We start from the raw sequence: 11,996 nt of genomic DNA, 5'->3' as shown, positions 1-11,996 counted from the left end.
GAGCCTTGCATGCACGTAAAGTTTGCAACTTTACATGATAAACATGCCTTGAGGAACTAGATCTTCAATATGGAACCTTATCATGGCTTAAAAAGCATCTGAATTGATGAAGGACTGAAGGGACTCAACGAGTTGCATGGTCAACTTGGCAAGTCCGATGAAGATTGTCATGGACTCGGCGAGTCAGTAGGGTGACTCGGCGAGTCAGTTAAGGTTTTCCCGGTTTTTGGCACGCATGAACTTGGCGAGTTGCAAGGGAAACTCGACGAGTTGGCCAAGGAGTTTACGACCGCAAACATTAGGAACTCGACGAGTCACTCAAGTGACTCGGCGAGTTATGCAAGGAACTCAACGAGTAGCTGGTTGTACTCGACGAGTCGGGTCAACATGGACTGTTGACCTTGACCGTTGACTTTGACTTTGACCAAGGATGACTATCGGGCTTCTGGGGAATGTTGGGAATTTATGAACATAATTGCGTGACGATTATAGGTGGTGGAATTTGTGGCGTTGATCCGAGAGTTTGAGCTTATCTTTTGAGTCGACAGTTGCGAGGTGAGTTATCCTCACTATATCAACAGGGTCTAAGGCACCAAGGTCGATCCTTTATCAATTTTATATCCGGGTATTTGCTTGATATGTTTATTGATCTGCTAGCACTACATCCTGGTAGTTAGGATGGTATTGTGTTAGTGATCTGGTTTAGGTCGGCATCGTGGTATATAAGATTATGTTATGTTAGTGACCTGTTAGGTTGGTATCGTGGTTATAGGATGGTTGTTGTGTTAGTGATCTGTTAGATCAATATGATTATCTGTTATATACATGCTAACGTATGCTATTTATGTGCACATGATTGTTTGATTGGTATGGGGGTTGGGTTGAGGCGGGTCCTGCTTCGTGTTGTAGGCCAACGTACCCAGGGCAGACCGGACAGACTGTAGGCCTAGGAGGGCACCTAGTCAGGCCGAAGGCCCGACGAGCGGTCCGGATAGGCTGAAGACCCCGAGAGGGCGGTCCAGACGTGCCAAGGCTCGGAGAGTAGGCCAGATAGACTGAAAGCCCGGTGCGGGCGGTCCAGTCATACTGTAGACTCAGGGAGTAAACTAATGGGTTTTTGAGCATTCTAACACTTCCTAAGTGTACATGCAACCCTAATAAACCTTAGATCTATGTTTGACTAAGATACATGCAAATAATTATTTTTCCAAGGTTCTTATCCTATCTAGCATGGCATGGGGAACTTGAATCAAATAAAGCTAGAAAAATTACTTACCTTGTAGTTGTAGTTGATTGCTTGGAGTTTTAGAGCCTAGCACCAATAATGTGAATGCCTCAAATGGAATCACAAATCACCACAAACTTTGGAACCTTGAGAGAATAGTCACAACTATCTTGAAATCGGCCCTCTTGCTTTACTCACATCAACTAGTGTGATTTCAAGAACCAAATCCTCCTTTATATAGTGTGGTGGATTAGGGTTACATCCATGTAAACCCTAATACCCATGTCTCTTCATTTCCATGAGATCCATGGGTTAAAGCTCCATGGAGTATCCATGGACTTTCCATGCAAGCCTAGCCCATTCCAAATAAGCATTAGCCCACACTATATAAATATAGAAGCCCATATTTAATTAGTAATACTTTTGATCTCTAAATTAATCCTAGATTAATTATAGATCAATACTAATTAAATAATATGATCTTATATTAATATATTAGAACTTATGATATATTAATAAATCATAACTTATACTATTCTCCAAAGATTATCCATAAATTGTTCGGGTGAAGTGCAACCCAAATGGACCATGTCGGGTCGGGTCAAGTACATACCAAATATAGTTATGGACTTAGACACTATATCCAACAGTCTCCCACTTGGATAAGTCTAATAACTATAGTTGCAAGTATGACTTCAGGAACCGATCGAAAATCGTAGCTCTTTAAACTCTATTGAACTTGAACGTGCCATTTTAGATAAGTGATCATATAATCCTCTGTTCTAGATATCAGTCGGACAAATACATGGAACATGGTCTTACTTATTGTCCAACATTTGTTTCCCGATTTCCGATTTGTTTGAAATAGAACTTAACTGAACACATCAATTTAGTTCTGACCGGGCCCGGTACATAGGTCAAAACAAAATCATCGAGGGGCCCATATATCAGCTTCTAATCCAAGAAGGAACAGATAAACTTCGACTCATATGTTTGTTCTACCACTCATTGAATTATACACAAAAGCACGTTTTATAACATCGAGTTACCAATGTGTTTTCGTACAATCAATGCATAACCAAGTCGTAAGTAAAAAATCATATCTTTAGGTTTGAAGACTTATATGATATTACCGTCTCACGATCACTCGAGATAAATTCCACGAAGTGTTTCCAACGAGCGTGGGTTGAGTCTAATGCTCATAACTTATGAGCACTCATGATTGTTGTAGCCATGTCCAACATCTTAGACCTCTGCAACCAATCATGACAGTCTTGATTCATACCTACTTCCGACATATGACCGACTATGGAGGTTTGAATAGTATGATATACCAAACATAATTATTCTGGAAGTTAAAACATGCAAAAGAAATATAGTAAACGATCGACAAGAGATAACAACACTTTGCTCATAAATAAAACACCTTTTATTCATCATCTAATGCCAATTACACTTTATAAATTTCGAGATTATCTAACTACTAAAACTAATATCATCCTTCAGCCCTATGCTCCGAGCATGCTGGAGATGCTTAGCCCGAGTCAATCCCTTCGTGAGGGGATCTGCTGGGTTCTCTTCCGATGATACCCTATTTGCCACGAGGATTCCTTCTTCTATTCGATGTTTGATGAAGTGATATTTTCTGTCAATGTGTCTGGATCTTCCATGATCTCTTGGTTCCTTGGCTAAGGCAACCACACTATTGCTGTCACAAAAAATCTCCATTGGCTCCTTTATAGTTGGTACAACTCCAAGGTCTCCGATGAAGTTCTTTAGCCATATAGCCTCCTTTGCAGCCTCGCTTGCTGCTATATACTTTGATTCACAAGTGGAATCATCCACTGTCTCCTGCTTGGAACTTTTCCAAGTAATCGCCCCTCCGTTTAGGGTAAAGACCCAGCCCGACTGAGAGCGGAAATTATCCCTGTCAGTCTGGAAGCTAGCATCACTGTACCCTACAACTTTCAAGTCATCACTCCCACCAAGGGTAAGGACCCAGTCCTTAGTCCTTCGCAGGTACTTGAGGATATTCTTTACCGCAGTCCAGTGTGCCTTTCCAGGGTTCTCCTGATACCTGCTAACCATGCTCAAAGCAAAAGCCTACATCAGGTCGAGTACACGTCATAGCATACATGATCGATCCTACAGCGGAAACATAAGGTAGTCGACTCATTTCTGCTATCTTAACCTCTGTATTAGGGCTTTGTGTCTTACTCAATCTGGCATTACTTTGAATGGGTAACTCACCTTTCTTGGAGTTATGCATGTTGAATCTTTTCAGCACTTTGTCCACATAGGTGCTTTGACTAAGTCCAATTAGTCTTTTACTCCTGTTTCTCAAAATCCTTATCCCTAGGATATAGGCAGCTTCACCAAGGTCCTTCATAGCGAAACACTTCCCAAGCCAGGACTTTACTTCCTGCAGGGTTGGGATGTCATTTCCTATGAGTAGTATGTCATCCACATACAGTACCAAAAACCTGACTATGCTCCCACTAGCCTTGATATAGACACACGATTCATCTTCACTCCTTGAAAAGCAAATTCTTTGACTTTCTCATCAAAGCAAAGATTCCATCTGCGAGGTGCCTGTTTCAATCCATAAATGGATTTCTCGAGTTTACACACTCTAATGGGGTACTCTGTACTGACAAAACCCTTTGGCTGAACCATGTAAACATCTTCAGCCAACTTTCCATTAAGGAAAGCAGTTTTGACATCCATTTGCCATATTTCATAGTCATGAAATGCAGCAATGGCTAACAGAACCCTAATAGACTTAATCTTGGCCACTGGTGAAAAGGTCTCATCATATCAACTCCCGGAGTTTAAGAATAACCCTTTGCAACCAGTCGTGCCTTATAAGTGTGTACATTACCATCCATGTCGGTCTTCTTCTTGAAGATCCATTTGCACCCAACTACCTTACAATCAGGTACATTGTCAACCAAGTTCCAAACTTGATTGTCATACATGGACTGTATCTCGCTATCCATGGCCTCTTTCCATTTAGCAGCCTCATGGCCTGCCATGGCTTCCGTGTAGCTGTTAGGCTCATCTAGAATTACCAGTGTGTTATCACTGATAAGTGTCTCACCTTCTGCAGTGATATGGAAACCATAATAATACTCAGGTGCATTCCTAACTCTGGTGGAATGCCTCAGAGGTATAGATTCTTCATTCGGCTCAACAGGAGTTTCCTCCTCGGGTTGAGGGCTAGGGTTTGAGGTTCCTTCATCACTTGACTCTTGAAGTTCCTCAAGGGAAATTTGCCTCCCACTGTCTCCTTGAATCATGAATTCTCTCTCTCGAAAGAATCCTCTTCTTGCTACAAAGACCACATCATCACTGGGTCTGTAGAAGATGTAGCCAAAGGATTTATATGGATAGCCGATGAAAATACACCTTTCGCTTCAGGGTTCGAGCTTATCGTGAGTCTCGCGTCTCACGATAGCCTCACAACCCCAAATCTTGATGTGGTCTAGATTGGGAACTTTTCCAGTCCATATCTCGTGAGGTGTTTTGGCAACCTTCTTTGTAGGGACTAGATTAAGGATATGGGCGACAGTCTCTAAGGCATACCCCCAAAATGAGATTGATAGCGAAGCTCGACTCATCATTGAACGAACCATGTCCAACAAGGTCCGATTGTGCCTTTCAGCTACACCATTTAACTGTGGTGTCCTAGGAGGTGTCAATTGTGAGATAATCCCACATTCCTTAAGATAGTCAAGGAACTTAGTACTAGAGATGCACAAAACCCGAATCCGATCCGATCCGAATCCGATCCGGTGTCGCTTATGTCATCAAAAATCCGATCCGGTCAAAATCCGATCCGGTTCGAACCAAAATCCGAATCCGATTCTAATCCGATTTGAAACCAGGTTAAACCGATTTTAGTGGGTTTTAATCGGATTTTGGGGCGGATTTGGATCCGGTTTTTAGCGAATCCAGTTTATGATCCGGTTTCAAATACTTTAAATCTGGTCCGATCCGGTTTGGTCAAAACGGGTTTTGACCCAATCCGGTTTCAGATTGGATCCGGTTTTGAATAGTGAAACCGGTTTTTGTGTGCATCTCTACTTAGTACTAAGATACTCACCACCACGATCGGATCGAAGCATCTTAATGTTCCTGCCCAACTGATTCTCCACTTCTTGCTTAAACTCTTTGAATTTCTCAAAGGTTTCTGACTTATGCTTGATTAAGTAGACATATCCATATCTACTAAAATCATCAGTGAAAGTCACATAAAACCGATTAGCATCTCTTGTGGCGGTTCTGAAGGGTCCACACACATCCGTGTGTATGAGGTCCAATAAACCTTCACCCCTAGCACAAGTTCTAGTAAAAGGTGATTTTGTCATTTTACCAAGCAAACAAGATTCACAACTATCATCTGACTTTAAGTCAAATGACTCCAAGACTCCATCCTTTTGGAGTTGGCCTATGCGTTTCTTGCTTACATGTCCAAGACGACAATGCCATAAAGATGCTTTATCTAAGCAAGTGGAAGAGTCAATATACAATACATTATTTCCTAGATTATCTACAACAGATAAAGTTTCATACACGCCATCACAAGGTAATGCTTTAAAATAATGAACATTATTAAAGAAAGCATCAATACTACCATTATTATTATCAAAATAAAAGGTAAAACCTTGTTTATACAATGCATGAAAGGAAATAACATTTCTTGCCATTTCTGGTGAATAATAACACTTATTCAAATCTAATGTAAACCCATTATTTAACACTAAGGAACAAACTCCTATCTTGGTGACAGGTGAAGCTTTCCTGTTTCCCATGATCAAGTTTATCTTTCCCTGCTCCACATTCTCACTTCTTCTTAAACCCTGCAAATCACAACATATGTGAATACCACAACCTGTGTTAAGGACCCAAGACTTAGAATGAGGTGAGTTATTAGACAATATAGTGTATATACCTGCATGGTTGGGTTTTACTTTCCCATCCTTCACATCTTGCTGGTACTTTGGACAGTTTCGCTTCCAGTGCGACTTTTCATGACAATAGAAGCATTCAGCCTCATTAGGGTTAGCATAAGGAGTGACAAAACCTTTATTGGTTTTGCTTGAAGAGGAGCCTTCAAGGGTCTTACCCTTGGTACCCTTAGAAGGGTTATTTCTCTTCTTCCCTTTGCCATGCCCGATTGCCAAGACATTGGCCACAGTTGGAGTAGGAGTAGGAGTAGTAACAACCGACTTACCCTTTAGACCACTTTCTGCGGTCTTCAAGAGTCCCTGAAGTTTACTGAGGGTGACTTCTTCCTTGTTCATGTGATTTGTCATGCGGAATTGATCATAACACGATGGTAAGGAGTGCAAAATGATGTCTATTGCTAACTCCTTGGGGAAGTTCACATTCAGCTTCAGTAAACGGTCCACATACCTTTGCATTTTATGCATGTGGCCCGTGATGGGTTCACCATCCTTCATTCGGGTTGTTATCATGGAGGAGATTATTTCATATCGCTCTTGACGAGCACTTTGATGGTAACGGTCCATTAAGTGCTGGTGCATCTCAAAAGGATAATAGTCCTCATAGGACTTTTGGAGCTCGGCTGTCATGGTGGCCATCATGATGCATGCTACTTTTGTAGCATCCCTTTCATATACCTCATATTCAACAAGCTCTTCGGGAGTAGCAGTTGGCTCGGGTACCTTTAGCTCTTTGTCGAGAACATATTATTTGTTCTCATACCGAATGACCATCCTGATGTTCCTGATCCAATCAGTAAAGTTGGATCCATCGAAGATGACTCTCCCACAAAGATTCATGAGAGAGAAAGAGCTAGTAGGGTTAGAGCCAGAAGAATTGTTATTGGAAGACATCTGAAAGGAAGAGGGAATAGGCTAGATTAGATTTAGAGATAGTCCTTAATAAACACCCAAATGTAGTATTAAGGCTAGGACCCAACACAATATTTTATAACTTAGAAGAGGGATGCCGTAATCTAAGCTATAAGATATTTGAAGGTAGGTGAATGACGATTCACCAATTTCCACCATGAAAAATGAAATTTTAATTAGATTTTAATTGGTTTAGAAACTCCAAGATTCTTTGAGATTCATTGAACTTTCTTCAATGGCATGTTTCAATCTCGAGTGTGCCCTTCAAGTTTTGTGACTGGGATGCCGAGGATCACAAAACAAGGTGTGAAGTAACCATGCAAATTACTTGGTACCCTTAATGTATTACCCCTCAATCGATATTTCGGTTAACCACACACGCTCCATCGATACTATGATAAACATTAAGCCACCCTTTACCTACCTTGTCAAGTTCAAGTTAGTGTGCCGGTTAACCACACACGCTCCACTAACGACTTAAACAAAGTGTAAAGTGTAGTTTCATGGATTTGCACCTTATTCACATTTTCCTAAAATAACTAAGATTGAGAATTCAAGAAAGTTTAGTTACTTTAGTATTATCATTATACTTTTAATGAGAATTTATAAGTCCTTGTCCTACCCGTTCGGCTAACGACCCTCCACCAGTAAAGCAAGCGGTGGGTGAGAGTGGACACCCATTAAGTTGTCATTTTATAGGCAACAACCTTATACCCACCTTATAGACTAGCTTCGTGAATGAGGCGTACTAGCGGTAAGACGACTTTTATCTTATACATACATACATACATACATATATATATATATATATATATATATATATATATATATATTATTAACTTATAATATTATAAGTATAAGGGTTGAATTTTAACTTTTAAAATTCTAAGGGTTTGAACTAAAGTTTTTAATATGACTTTACTTGTTCCAAAACTTGAGGGAAAGTTTTGTAAACTTTCAAAAATTTTCATTTCTTATAACTTATGAAGTTAATTGAGTATTAAAATGAAGACTTTTCATTTTTCTAACTCTTGTGTTCTTTTAATGGTTTTAATTCAAGTGTGACTCTTGGTTTTCCATAACTTGAGGACAAGTTATGGGCTCCATTAAAACACATTATGATCAAGAATTAAACTACCAAGTAGGTTACAAACAATTCCTATGATCATCTAATCTTCATAAGTTCAAGAACATGAATATGAACATTTCAAGAATCATAAATTACTCATAAATCTTGTAATTTTTTATTATAGCCATTGTAAATGGATTAGCATAAACATTACACCATCTAAAACAAGTTTTATGACACCAAAACAATTTAGGGTAATGTTTCTAGTCCATTTCCAGCAGCAAAAGTTGAAAATCTGCATTTTGAGGCTCCTACTCGTCGAGTGCACGAACTTACTCGGCGAGTAGGATGAAGATACACATGAACTCGGCGAGTCCCCCCATGGACTCGGCGAGTTCATCAGGAAGACAACAAGATTTCGACTTTTTTCCAATATTTTGCATCAAGTATCAAACAAACAAACCTGGGCTCTGATACCACTGATGGATTTTTGAGCATTCTAACACTTCCTAAGTGTACATGCAACCCTAATAAACCTTGGATCTATGTTTGACTAAGATACATGAAAATAATTATTTTTCCAAGGTTCTTATCCTATCTAGCATGGCATGGGGAACTTGAATCAAATAAAGCTAGAAGAATTACTTACCTTGTAGTTGTAGTTGATTGCTTGGAGTTTTAGAGCCTAACACCAATAGTGTGAATGCCTCAAATGGAACCACAAATCACCACAAACTTTGGAACCTTGAGAGAATAGTCACAACTATCTTGAAATTGGCCCTCTTGCTTTACTCACATCAACTAGTGTGATTTCAAGAACCAAAGCCTCCTTTATATAGTGTGGTGGATTAGGGTTACATCCATGTAAACCCTAATACCCATGTCTCTTCATTTCCATGAGATCCATGGGTTAAATCTCCATGGAGTATCCATGGACTTTCCATGCAAGCCTATCCCATTCCAAATAAGCGTTAGCCCACACTATATAAATATAGAAGCCCATATTTAATTAGTAATACTTTTGATCTCTAAATTAATCCTATATTAATTATAGATCAATACTAATTAAATAATATGATCTTATATTAATATATTAGAACTTATAATATATTAATAAATCATAACTTATACTATTCTCCAAAGATTATCCATAAATTGTTCGGGTGAAGTGCAACCCAAATGGACCATGCCGGGTCGGGTCAAGTACATACCAAATATAGTTATGGACTTAGACACTATATCCAACATAAACCAGGTGGACTGAAGGCCCGGTGCAGGCAGACCAGTCACACTGTAGACTCGTGATGCATGACTGTTCTATTGCTTATATGTTTATATGATATGTGTAACGCCCTATTTATTTAAATAAATTAATAAAGGTAAGTACCGGGCAAATTGGTGAAGAGTTTTAAAAGCCAAGGGTTTATTGGTAAGTTAGGGATTTATTATGAAAGGAAATCATAGAATCAGGGCTTAAAATGTAAGTTTTGGATTTAGTTTGTAAAGATTTCTGAAGGCAGGGTTAAAAGTGTAAAGTATGGATTTATTTTGAATGAAATGGGGAAGGAGGGATCGAATCTGTCAATATGGGAACTTATTTATGGGATCGGGGTATATAAGACCCTTCACCCGGTGACTCAAACCCTAGCTCTTGAAGGCAGCCGCCATCATCGAAGATCCTCCAGCAGTTACCCTCGCCTCCCCTCAGCAATCCCCCAGCCGCCGCGAAGACTGAACCGATGAAGCCAAAGCGTTGGGCATAGCGTGTAGAGGGGGAAGAACCACCGTGACCGGTCGAATAAGCACCTTAGCGGCATTGCTGTCCAACTCGCTATCCTTCTTCGTCGCTGCTTCGCTGGGGATTTCCATCGTTGTAGCTCTGCTATCGGAACCGATTTGTACAATCGAGTTGGCTGCCAAGACCGACGACCAAGCTGTAATGTTGTTGCGAGATTCGTGAGTGATCGGAATCGCTAGTTAGCCTACCTGCCACCTCTCCCTCTCCCCTATTTCGCTGTTCTTGATGAATCGACGTTGTGTACGTCGGATGTTGTCGCCAGCAACCATATGGTTGCCGTTTTGGGTTGTCGTCGACTGTCATCGCGAAACCACCACCACTGCCGCCTTTCCGTGATTCTGTTGCCGCCAATCGCCACCAGGCGGTGGTTGTGTGACTTTTTCCAAGCATAAGGGTGTGTGTGTGTTATTTTAGTGATGTATGATTGGGATTGTTTGATCGGAAAGCCGGGAATAACCACCGCCACCACGAGCCACCGCCGGCCGCCATGGTGTGGTTGTGTGTGTGATTAGTTTAGTGTATGTGTGTGTGTGGGTATTGAGATTTAGCATTGTAAAATGTAATTTGAATTTGGAATAATGAAAATGAAGTAAACCACCACCGTAAGGTGGTGGCCGCCGCCTCGAACCGCCATTGACCACCACTACCCGAGGTGGTAGTGGGTGGTGCCCCGCTAGCAAACCCTAATGGGCTTAGAGATTGGTTTTGGGCCTATTGGGCCATGTTTGGGTGGAAAACCCTAATTATGAGTATTGGGCCTTAGACTTATTGGACCCACTTTTGGGCCATTGAGATGGGATTATGTATTAAGCCCAATCACTCCATCTCATTTATCTAGTAGAGTAAAGAACTTAATGGACTAAGTCCTTAATGAGCTAATTGAGAAAATACTAATATTTGAGAGATTATCAGCACACACACGAGAATTATTTAATAAGTGAATATTAAATAATAATCATTGACAGAAATTAATCTAAGCAATAATGGACTTAATGGATTAAGTCCCTAGTGTGTTAAGTCCTTAATGGGTTAAGTAAGAAACACTTAACCCTAGTTATCAGTTGAGGTGAAACCCTAATTTCACTTGGGCTTTGTGTTGGGCCATCCGAGAATAATCAAATTGACTAGAGTAATTAGTTGGGCTTTAGGGTAAGGCCCATATGAAGGATTGGGCCCAATTTGGAAAATTGGGCCATAGATGGGCCATAGTTGGGGCCTAGATGGTTGTATGATATTGGTCCCTAGAATGATAAATGTTGGACTGGACTGATCAATTGGGCCTTAAGGGAAGTCCATGTAGAGGTTTGGGCCCAATTTGGAAAATTGGGCCATATGTTGGGCTTTGATCCCTAGTTGAATTTGGGCCTATGGATTGGGCCTTGGGCTTGGGTAAGCCAAGCTAGGGGTAATATAGTAATTATCCAAAGCATGTATTTTTAGTTATGTGTTAGAACCCAATTATTAATTGGGTGTTATTTGGTATTGACAGTTCGGGAATCTGTCAGCCAGCAGCTGGGGTGGAGTCTACGGGACTTCAACAGTGTGGGATTGTGTCTACGGGACTTCAGCAGTGTGAGGTGAGTTTCCTTCCACTAGGAACGGGTCTACGGCCACAATGCCGACCCGTTTAGTTAGCAATAGTTCAGGACTTCAGTCCGATGCAGTGGTTCAGTATGCTTGGTGTCTTTGTGATACAAACATGGTATGAGTTATGTGTTCCGGACTATGGTCCGATGTAGTATCCAGTATATGTGTTTATATTATATGCTATGATTACGTTACGCTATGTTCAGTTAGTTCTGGACCTTGGTCCGATGCAGTAGTTAGAGTGCTTGATGTCTTTGTGATTCAAGCATGTTTTGTGTTATGTGTTCCAGACTCTGTTCCGATGCAGTATGCAGTATATGTATTCATGCTAGTTGATATGTTTATGCTATGTTACGTTCAGTCAGTTCCGGACTTCGGTCTGATGCAGGGGACAAGGTCCTAATCAGTTCTGGACTTCGGTCCGATGCAGTTAGTTCC

Source organism: Lactuca sativa, chromosome 6, assembly GCF_002870075.4.
Source record: "Lactuca sativa cultivar Salinas chromosome 6, Lsat_Salinas_v11, whole genome shotgun sequence".
NCBI classification, from domain to species: Eukaryota; Viridiplantae; Streptophyta; class Magnoliopsida; order Asterales; family Asteraceae; genus Lactuca; species Lactuca sativa.
Note: the sequence above shows the minus strand (reverse complement) of the source record.